The following is a 12,610-nucleotide window of genomic DNA, read 5'->3' as shown; positions in this document are numbered from 1 at the left end:
TGTGTGTGTAGCCCCTGGGTTCATGTTGGCCACAGCCACCCACCGGCCAGCCGGGCGGTAGTTTATAACTAAGACTGGTAGTTTCACATGCCACTTGGAGTGTCCCTCACTACAGAACTTGAGCAGCTCTTATCCTGAGGTGGAGCAGTTGATCCTCTCCACCAGGCTGGTACACTTGGTCTGCACCAGGTGGCTCCCTCCTGGTCATCCTGAGTGGTTGGTTGCTGTGTTGGATTTAATGACCAGTGACTTGTGAAGGTCATTAGGCCAACCATCATTTGATCATCTGATAAAACATGAAGCAACGCCAAATATTACATGATCCATCTAAACTATTGAGAATGATGAAGTGTGATATTGTTACGTTACGTTATCCAATCTTGTCACTCACATGTTACAGTAATCACGACTACATACATAGTGTTACGACTGATATTACTGTATGTACTGTAGTAAAGTACTGTGGTTATGTGGACACCAGACGAGACCATCATTATGATGTGTCACCAACATGTATCTATAATGCTTCTATAACCAGCATGATCAAGAAGGTTATAACAACATTATCCTTGTGTCACCAACATGTATCTATAATACTTCTATAACCAGCATGATCAAGAAGGTTATAACAACATTATCCTTGTAGTTGTTGGATCAGTGTAGAGCAGAGCAATACCTGGTGAACATTACTTCCTGGTGGCCGCCATAAATACCACCAGTGTTTATAAGCTCACACATCACCATGGGTTAAGATATGGTGTTAGCCCTCACTGCTCTATATAGCACCAGCCACGGTGGCTGGGCCTCCAGCTTATACCTCACTCCTACTCTTCTATATCTCTAACTTCCTTGTGATCATCTCACTTTGAATAACTCGCTCTTCACATAACAGTTGTTTGTTGTTGTTGTTGTTGTTGTTACATGTTGTAGGTTTATGTTCTGCCACTGGACGACTCGTTCTCTGATCTTACCCAACAAGTAATTTGTTGTGTCGAGATTCGTCAGGTGCTTATCATACGGAGTCTGTAACACGTAAGTCTGTCTATCGTTCACTATACTGGATAGTAACCGGTAAAGGTTATTAAAGATATCTACACCATAATCTGTGCCACACAACAAAACATACAAATCACGATATTTGCAACATGATAACATGTTTGACTTAATGACCATCAGCAGGTAAGGTCATCAAGCCGCACCATACATACGTCAGACAGTAACATCAGTTGTATAACAGGATGTATATATGTTGTTGGATTTAAGGGCTATCACCTAAAGGTCATGAAGCCAGACTGTGAACCATAAGTTCAACATGAAATGATCGTCCAGGTCCAGCAGGTAGGTGTATGTAAAGCTATGAATGTCTGTCTTGATTACTGACGACGTAGAGGGAAGGGTTTGGCAGGAAGGGGAGTGTGGTGGAGTTTGCTGGAGTGTTCTCGGGAGTGTTGTGAAGAAGAGATAGAAAAACAGACTGAAAGGAGGAGGGTAACAAGTCCTTGGGCTCAGCCCAGGTGCTACATTGTCAGTCAAGCAAGACATCTAAAATAATCGCCAGGTTGGTTGGTTATTTGGGCTTGTGGCTCATCGACTGCCAGGGTTAATAAAGTCAACAAGTTAGTCATGATCCTCAACCAAAAATACTTGAACACCTTCACGTGTTGAAGATATTTGTAAGGTCATACACACGCTCACTAAATATTTGGCCCATATAAGTAAGGTTTTTACCCTTACTGATTGCAAGGGTCATACCTGCGGTTAAGGTCATGTTATAACCATCAATCGAATCATCTTGAAGTTTTCCCAGGGGTTCAAGATCATTCTGAGACCGTACACGCTCTCACCCTGTTCGTACGACGAATGGTGCATTCAAACAGACAGCGACCTATGGAAGGTGAGTAAGTGATAAATTCTTTATATGTTCCACTTTAAAGTCACCTAACAATCCTTTCAACGTATTATTGTGTGAACAGATGGAACAACCTAATATAGAAAGATGTACATCCAAGAAAGTCATCAGTGACGACAAGTAGGATAGACAAACCTGAGAAATGGTTGTTGGTGATGGTGTGAACAGTAGTATTATCATTACCACACATCACCAGCACACCTTTGATGGCGCTCCTACACCTTCGTGCCTGCTGCACTCTACACAGGAGCAGGGGATGATGGACACCTTTGAGCAAGAAGGTTCTCCGACGAGACTGTACTATTTCTCTCCGTTCTTTGAGGATGACACAGCCTTGCTAAGGACGACTTGTCACAGGTGGTGACACAGCTGATGGATGGAGTCCTGTTACACCTTGTGAATAATATCTCATGACCAAAACAGTAGACTGGCCAGGTTGACAAGCGTATTGTGCACTTCAACTGACTAATGATATGATCAAGAAAATTACAAACATAAATATATATTGTAAGGATCAAATAAATAATGAAACAAATATAGTTAGAATGATTAATGAAACAGAGTGTGGGAAGTGACACAGCTTTGTAATGCTTGGTCACTTACAAATGATTAATACGAAAACGTTAAGTATCGACCCGCAGGAGAAAGTGTTTACAAATCTTTATAGAAGACATATCTATGTTAGATAAACGCCATACCAAGGAAATATCTTCACCTGGGACGTGTAACATCTGTGTGGAGAGACACAGCTTTGTAATATATGATCTACTCCATGGATGAACTTTGACAACAGAGAGTTATACAACGCGTCGCTGGACAATATTCACCTAATACCTAGAACGAATTTTTATATGATATACGAGACATTTGTTGGAAGTAAACATAAGAAATGATGATAGGAGATAAGGAGAGGGAAAGTACATATTTTCTAAAATGCTGAATGAATCCTGTCTTAACCTAGTTATTTTGTGTTGGATTATATTTTAAATATGCAGAGGATAATATATTCTGGGGCTTATGATTATTATGCTTTCAACACCTTTTTTCAATTTCTTCTCATCTTTACTGGCTAAAAGACCTTGGTTCTTAAGAACCATTTAAATGCAACACACCACATAATTATTATAAATCATTTATCACATCAACCATAATATTTGTATCTTATTCTTTAAGTTGTCAGTCACATTCTTAAGTATATAACACATTCGTCTGACTCAAGTAGATACATATATCTACACGTTTAGATATATACATATGGTTCTTAATATATTATCTTTCTATTCCAAATTTAAGTGATCCTTCTAAAGAAAATACGAATCATTACCTTGGGTGACGTACCCGAGTCTTTATAACAGAAATAATGAACAAATCCAGATGGTTCAGCTTGTGCATACCGGTTGAAGACCATTAGTTTACCAATGCTGTACTGGTAATGATAAAAGTCAACATGTATATAACTTTAATGTTGGACTTATACTATGGATTCAGGCTTTATGACTGTTCATATGTTTTCAAATATACCAACATTACATTGACCCTATACGAAATACTACCATTAAATTGTTTGGTCATAAAGGAGATATTCTGATCACTCCAATAATACACATGCATGTGTACCTGGTACAAAGAGATCCGTCATATTGTAAAGGTCTGTACCAGCCAGGCAGCCAGCCTCCCTAACAACAAACTACCTGTTAGTCAAGATCAGATAAAGAGCCGGGTTGAGGTGAGGGCCCGTACCAAGCATAGACCTAGCGACCTGTCATGGTACAGACCACTCATATGGAGACCTGGTGAATACAACAATTAGAAACATTCCATATTTGAGGAGACTTGGCAGGTCTAACTATGAACCAATTTCATCATGATCGTATGATAAGACCCCGTGCCAATGCTGGGACAAATTGTAATATTGAATTGTATATTGATTTCATATTTCGATGGAATTAACTGTAAAGATGAGTTGCCATAATTATGAGGAAACATGTCCACATTCACACTCACCAACCCTACCCAGACAACACGAGTCGTATTGATCATTTCTAAATTCATCGGACACATCCGGGAAGATACTTTTTTACCGTGTGTACTTTACTTTAAAGTTAAGTTCATAGGAAATAGAGCGAAACTAACTGTCTGTATTACCAACAAAAATCACTATGAGGTATAGATATCTATCTACTAATGACGTCACATCTGATGTCACTCGTAGTAATGAACACAAACTGGTGGGCAAACGTTTGACCTCAGATGAGGTGAAGTATTTTATCTTCAATATGATTGTTAACATGGAATAATGTACCAGTTAGAGTGGTTGGAAGCAGCATTATAGATACGTTTCACAATAAACTTGATAAATATTTCCCTTCAAGTTCAAGACTAACATTATTTGCGACTCATCATTAGTCACACTGACAATATACAGGTTTATCTTTAGATTATCTGTATGTCTTCCACTACACTAATGTGTGAGTTCCTGATATCTTCCACTACACTAATGTGTGAGTTCCTGATATCTTCCACTACACTAATGTGTGTGCTCCTGATATCTTCCACTACACTAATGTGCGAGTTCCTGATATCTTCCACTACACTAATGTGTGAGTTCCTGATATCTTCCACTATCACCATCAGCCTCGAAGTGACCCAGTGGTCCACTGCTGTATGGATACCTTTACATTCCTTTGTATAATGGAATGTTTGTAACAACACAGTAATTAATCACATCTGAGCAATCGGGAATTTGGCAAGGCATTATCAGCTCTACGTCCTATTGGCGGGCCATCAAAGAGCTATAAGGCTGTGGTCATGTTTGTCTGGATGTTGATGACAGGGGCTTCCTCTCTTATGTGAATGGCTTCTAATCTCTGTAGTCTCCTGCGATCACTACAACTAGTAATGATTTTGATGTTATTCATTATAATCTCCCTCGTTAGTCTCGTTCCATGCTTTTGTTCATGATGATGTTTGATTCCACCTTCTTGTAAGAGGAGCGAGAGTCGGTGGCTCAGGGTGCAGGTGTACTGATCATGTTGAGATGAGTAATAATGGATATATGAGCATACATTGGTGGGTTTCCTGTATATGCTAAACTTAAACTTGTTTCCTTGTCTATGGATCATGGAATCTAGAAATGGTAACATACCATTATTTTCATTTTTCTACAGTAAATTTGATGGAAGGTACTAAATTGTTAAGTAAGGGGAGAAATATTTGTAAATTTTCATTTGTTCGTCAAACACAAAGAACATCATCTACATACCTAAACCAAATTGCATTAGAAGGTAAGATATCCTTTAGTAATTTTGTTTCAAAACATTCCATGTAAAGATTACTTAGTACAGGTGAAAGAGGGTTACCCATTGCCATACCAAATTTTTGAGCATAATAATCTCCATTAAATTGAAATACACAGTCTTTTATACACAGTTTTATCAGTTCAATGAAATTTGACTTTGAAGCAGGTAAATGAATATCATCCAAGACATCAAATAAATATTCTAAAAGGTCATCAACTGGAACTTTAGTGAAAAGTGAGGAAACATCAAAGCTAACTAGTTTAAAATCAAAATTAACATTGATATTGTTTAGCTTGTTGACTAAATCTACATTGTTCATGATATTAAAATTTGATACCTTACCCAATAAAGGTCTTAACAAAGAAACTAACCATTTTGACATTTCATATGTGATGGAGCCTACTGAACTCACTATAGGTCTTGCTGGAAAATTCTGTTTATGTGTTTTGATAAGTCCATACATATATGGCAATGAATGGGACAAAGATGAGAAACTTTTGATGAGAGAAATGTTACCTTTCAACAACAACTTCATTTCTTTATTGAAATGAGAATTAACTGCTTTTAAGGGATTTTTACTAAGTTTAGAATATGTTGTGTCATCATTTAAAAGATCATTCATTTTAGATAAATAGTTACTTTTGTCTAAAATCAGAACAGAGTTAGAATTATCTGCCTTGTTTAATCACGTTAAAAACTATGATCATTGTATTGACTGGAGTAACGCCATCTCAGTGTAACTCTATTACCAAGAGGAATATCATTGAATCTTCTATTATGAAGTACACAAAGAATTATAATCTTAATATTAGTGATGGTCTATACAAATTAGATAACTTTATTGTTGATAAAAGTTGTAAAATGATAAGTTTATGAACACTCGTTGTATGTTTTGGACAATCACATGTTTACCAAATGGCTCTTAGCTTCGTCTCTTCGATGTATATCAACTGACATATTTCTCTCTTGTGTCTCCTCTGATTATGTGATTAATAAACGAAAGTGCACTTGGGAGCTTATCGTGTTTCATTTTCCCCGTGGACTCATAGGAATATCTTGATGACGCGCAAAATTGTGATCCTTTCCAACATGGATTCCACACGGCTCTTCTATTTCTTCTCTACAAGCTGTCTTGGACTTTCTCCTTTCGTTACCGCTTTCTCCAAATCGCTAATCAAGGCTTACCAAATGAAGTTACGATTTGGATTCCTTAGGAAATGCCTTGATGAACAAATGATGCCAAGATCTGTCCTACCTCAACGTTTGTTTCAGCTGTCTGGTCGACGATTTGACCAATTCCAAAATATTATTTTAAAGAAAAACATTGAAGTAAAGAAACTTGAAATGGAGGAGGCTTTTCGCATTTCAAGAGAGAAGAAACGTGCCTTTCAAATGGCAATACCGACACACTGGAAAAACCGGATGTTGGACTATTGCTATGATAAATTTAGGAAAGAATGCAATAGGCTACAAGTGTCACTAAATTGTAAGTTGGACCATCTTATTGAAAACAGCGACTGGACCAAGAACACAAACCCATCTTTTGTGGTAAACCTATCTAATAAACTAGATAAAGATTCCTTGTGTGCATTAGGCTATGGTTTGTTTTGTGTGCTCTGACAGGGAAGCCACCTGTGTTGATGTCACAAAGTCTTTTTGTAATTTAGAAAAATACAGTAATTTAAGTAATGATGAAATTAATATCTGTAAGGGTTTAGTGTATGCCAGTCTGTCAAAACCACTGGAAGCTAATTGCCCTAAAAGATTCATAAGAGCTATTAGCACCTTAAAGAAAGACAAGGATATACATATTACTAAAGCAGATAAGTCTAACTCTGTTGTGATTTTTGACAAAAGTAACTATTTATCTAAAATGAATGATCTTTTAAATGATGACGCAACATATTCTAAACTTAGTAAAACTCCCTTAGAAGCAGTTAATTCTCATTTCAATAAAGAAATGAAGTTGTTGTTGAAAGATAACATCTCTCTTATCAAAAGTTTGTCATCTTTGTCCCCTTCATTGCAATATATGTATGGACTTATCAAAACACATAAACAGAATTTTCCAGCAAGACCTATAGTGAGTTCAGTAGGCTCCATCACATATGAATTGTCAAAATGGTTAGTGTCTTTATTAAGCCCTTTATTGGGTAAGGTATCAAATTCTAATATCATGAACAATGTAGATTTAGTCAACAAGCTAAACAATATCAATGTTAATTTTGATTTTAAACTAGTTAGCTTTGATGTTTCCTCACTTTCCACTAAAGTTCCAGTTGATGACCTTTTAGAATATTTATTTGATGTCTTGGATGATATTCATTTACCTGCTTCAAAGTCTAATTTCATTGAACTGATAAAATTGTGTATAAAAGACTGTGTATTTCAATTCAATGGAGATTATTATGCTCAAAAATTTGGTATGACCTGTATGACCTGTACTAAGTAATCTTTATATGGAATTTTCTTAAACAAAATTACTAAAGGATATCTTACCTTCTAATGCAATTTGGTTTAGGTATGTAGATGATGTTCTTTGTGTTTGACGAACAAATGAAAATTTACAAATATTTCTCCCCTTACTTAACAATTTAGTACCTTCCATCAAATTTACTGTAGAGCTTACAAAAATCCTATACATGAATATTATTTTTATTCACCTTTGCACATTGTTCAGTTAGCCTTTGTATTGTTATTCAACTTTGCTACCTCATTGGTTTTTGAGAGCTACACCTGGTTGGATTGTGATTATTATGTGCTCTAAGATCACACTTATTGCAAGTTGCCTTATAGGATTTTTGTAAGCTCTACTTTAAGATTTATATTGTATTCCTGATAAAATCTCTGTTTTAACTCTTCTGAAGACCAGCTCTTTCATGCCTGTCATGCTACAGTATAATTCATTTTCTCTTATCTTTGACCACTGTCATTCCATTTCCCTACACCTTGTTTTCAGTTTCTGTGAGAAATGTTAGATCAGAGTTTCATTTTTCCACTTGACAGGAAATCATTTGGTACTGTTGGGTGGTGAGCACACCACTAGATAGCCAGCTGTGCCCTGCTAGTGATTCCCGTATGTGTGCAAGTAAATCATAGTATTTAAAGCCTCCATATTGCTCTGTCAGTATGACAATGTTATGATAGTTCAGCATAAAACAGGCGTGGCATGATGCCAGCAGTAGCAGACAAGTCTTTTTTCTCAAAGAAACCGAAAAAAAGGGCTCCTTCACTATTTTAAGAGCCGCTTACTCCTTTGAATATGAAAAAAGATTCATCATATGAAACCCCTACAACATGTATGACATTTTAAAGTAGCCTTTACCACGAACATATACAACATAGCTCTGAAAGTTCTACATTGCTGCAGGAATTTTCACATTACAGAGAAAAGTTTCATTTATGTCTGACCTTGGAATAGTTGGGTTGTTGGTCTGAACAAGATGGCTGAGACTGCAGGGTCTGCTGACTTTTCTGAGGAGGGATTGGCAGTTTCTAGAAATTAGGATGCTTCCTAGTCAAGCATCTGTATGCTTAAGTGCGTGTAAGCCTTCTCCATTATTTGCTGCAACATCTTAATGCGCTTCATTTTGAATTAAGCAAGCAAGGGCTCAGGGCAGGATTCATCAAGCTGATTTCTGAAAAATAAACCGATTATACTTTCCACTGTCAGGAAAATAGCTACATAGTTGCACAACAAACTGTATATCATATCAATTCTCTTAAATACAAGCTTAAACAATGATTCTTGACCTTCTCTACTTACAGGTCATTTGCCTTGAGGACAGCAGCATCTGTTGTTCTGCAAGACCTAATAGATCCATCAATGTGGAGGCAGACTTGCCTTCAAATATGCCTTGGAAAGTCACCAAACAGGATATAAAGCAACAAAAATGCATTTTAAAGGTGCAAGTTTAAGGGCTACATAGAACTGAAAGGATGTTAAAATATAACCTCTATCAAAGGTACAGTTTCTAGATATCAGAGCAGCGAGGACATCAAATATATAAGGAACTAATGGAAGTTTTTACATCCTTAGCTGAACCTTTGATTGTGAAACATTCATCCCTAACACAATGTTTACATATTTCCTGTTGAGGTCAGATTGTTATCCTTACTACCCATTTTTTTTAATGTGCTCACATACGCTAAATAGACTCACAAAATTTATGCTAAATAGACTCAGAAAATTTAGAATTTTAACATAATCAATGACTACGAAAAACAATTATCTATTTTCATTACATATGTAAAGTCTGTGGGACTTCTGTCCAGGTACACTGTTTTAGGTGGTGGAAGACTGGTTTTGTGGCTGCTGCATTTGGGCCAGTTCAAGAGCATGTTGGTGAGAGGCTTCCAAACCCATTAGCAAATGGACCATAGTGTTTCATGTGGAAGTCTGTTACATTATTAAGGTCTGTAGGAGGAAAGTTCCCCAATATTTTAAAGGCACTGTTTGTATTAGTGGGAGTGAAGGGTACGTGGGCGATTGTCTCTGAATGGATTTTGGGTAGATTTTTCACAACTTTCCTTTTTAAAGGCGAGATTGGTTTGTGGGTAATTTTTGAGAAATGTCTCATGAGTATGTTTGTAAGTTCTTTGGGATAATGGATTTTACTGTGATGAGTCAGGTGTGCTTCATGAGTGAGGACTGGTGAGACGAGTGGTGATGTGGGTCTTTCGGTTCACTGTGTTGATGAAAGAGTGCCAGTTATCTGTTTGCCTCTATATGATTAGGTTAATGATAGATTTATTGAAGAATATTGATTTGATCTCTGATTTCTATCAATGGTGAGTGGTTATGTGTAAGGTGTTTCTTTACTTTACGATGTGTGTAATTTATGGGGGTAGGTAGTAGTTTGTAGGAAGCTAACAACCAGGGAGGTATATTACCAGTACTAACCGCCTGGGTATCTGGAGGGTTAGTGACGCCTGTTTAGTGATCCAGCACTCAGGTGGTCGTCACGTTGCACTCCTCTGACCCAGGTAGCTGTCTTTTGTATTGACTGGGTGAGCTGGATGGAGTGTGCTCAGGATGGGTAAGTGGTCTGAGGATGGTTGCCGTAGCATCCTTCCATGTAATGCTGGTGTGAGAAGAATGTTGTTTCACAAAGTTAGCTGCAGGAGGTGGTGGACTAGGAGTCTGGTTGGTTGGTTGGTTGGTTGCATAGGTTAAGTATACTGAGAAGTTACAGTTGAAGAGATTCACCTCAGAGATTATAAGTGTGAATGCTGAACAAAGTGGACATTCCAATCTTTAATAATGGGAGCATCTTACCGAGGTTCTGCTGTTGGGTAGTGTATCTTATGGGGTATGTAGAGTGAGGAGGTATGCAGATGTTGATTATCTTGCTCCTAGTACTGTGTTTATAGGATATTGTTGTTGTCTGTGAGCTATTGTATGGTGTCAGTTGTGGAGAAAATTATGGTTTGGTGAATAAGTGTTATGAGTACCTACTCCTTGTCTGTTATTTCTTACAGCTGTGAGATCTGGATGCGAGACTAGCTTCTTAGATGAGTTCTACAAGGGTACTGCATTCTCTTAATTAGCTGAGAATTTCTGTGTATTTGTTCTTATCATTACTAGCACTGAATTGCAAAATATTTAGTTTGTCATTGCAGTTCTGTGGCGTAGAATGATCTATTTGTGAAGACTGAAAATGCGCATTCTGTAATGCTGTTTATTGGAAATTTGTGCTCGAGGTGAAGGTGTTTGTGACGGAGTGTTGTAAGTTATTTTCTGAATGGCTGCTGTACGTCCAGTGTTCTGAGTAGTCTCCAGTGGATGACAGTGATGTACAGTGGAGGTGATACCACTGACTGTAGTTAAAGCACAAATTGTAGTAGTGCTTTTTGATATAATTGGCACTATGAACACATGTCAAAAGCTGGAATTAGTAGTTAGATGACCTGGCCATTACCTCCCTGTAGTTAACACATATGTGTGAATTCTTCAGATGCCTGAGTATAACCTTAAATAACACACTGCACAAAAATTAACTTTACACCAGTGAATGAGAGGTCTCAAATTGATCACCTGTTAGCTTTAAAGAGGTTGGTATGTTATCAGATCTTTTAGTCATGTTATTACATTACTTTGAAAGTGAAAATACCATTTTTATACTAGTTTTCTGAAGAGACGTAGTAAGAGCAGTGGTAAAGGGAAAAAATATTGTCAATCACACCAATGGTAAAAAGATATTGCTAAGCTCATTAAAGGAAAAATAATATTGTTAAGCTTACTAAAGGAAAAAAATATTGTTGTTAAGGTTATGGCAGTACAGATTTCCCATATAATATCCTTCATGTCGAAATATACAAGGAGTAGAAATATGGGATGAAATCAATATCCCAACGATGGTCTAATTCAAGAAACAAAACTGATAACTAAAACACACAACACCACAGTGGCAGTCGATAAGGGAGCTGTGAACATGGTTTAATACAAACATAATGTTATGATCGTAGGAAGACTCTCCATATATAATATATCAAATAAGAAACAAAAATAGCCTCTAACATAGAAGCTAAAGATAACATATGGAACACACAACACTAAAATGTCCAGGACTAGAAATATAATAACCTCAAACACAAAACTGACTCCAAACATGTACATAAACTAATTTACTGGTAAACAATAACACTGAGAGGAATACATATGAAAATTATTGGTTTGATGCAAGGTACCAAAAAAAAAGGCAACTGCAGGTGTACAGTACATAGCAAAGATAAACAATGAAACAGTTTACATGGATTAGTAATATTAAAGCCAATTTTGTTGTCGCTAGACTGGTGAAGCCATAATGCAAGAATAAACTGGAGTCCAAATATAAGAATCAAAAGTACATAATGTGTTGTGAAAACTGGTACCAGAATGAAATAATTAAACACATGAAGATAGATATCAGCATAAAGCATGGAAAATCCATGAAATAAAATTATCAATGGAATAATCATAGTACGTAATCATAGTACCTATAACAATTCTAAATTATAATTACTATAATTTTCTTTAATCATTATATTACAATTTTCTTTTTTTTTTTTTTTTTTTATACTTTGTCGCTGTCTCCCGCGTTTGCGAGGTAGCGCAAGGAAACAGACGAAAGAAATGGCCCAACCCCCCCCCCCATACACATGTACATACACACGTCCACAGACACAAATATACATACCTACACAGCTTTCCATGGTTTACCCCAGACGCTTCACATGCCTTGCTTCACTCCACTGACAGCACGTCAACCCCTGTATACCACATGACTCCAATTCACTCTATTCCTTGCCCTCCTTTCACCCTCCTGCATGTTCAGGCCCCGATCACACAAAATCTTTTTCACTCCATCTTTCCACCTCCAATTTGGTCTCCCTCTTCTCCTCGTTCCCTCCACCTCCGACA

This window comes from Panulirus ornatus, chromosome 43 (assembly GCF_036320965.1).
Source record: "Panulirus ornatus isolate Po-2019 chromosome 43, ASM3632096v1, whole genome shotgun sequence".
Taxonomy (NCBI): Eukaryota; Metazoa; Arthropoda; class Malacostraca; order Decapoda; family Palinuridae; genus Panulirus; species Panulirus ornatus.
The sequence above is the reverse complement of the archived record's forward strand: the minus strand, read 5'-3'. Positions refer to the sequence as shown.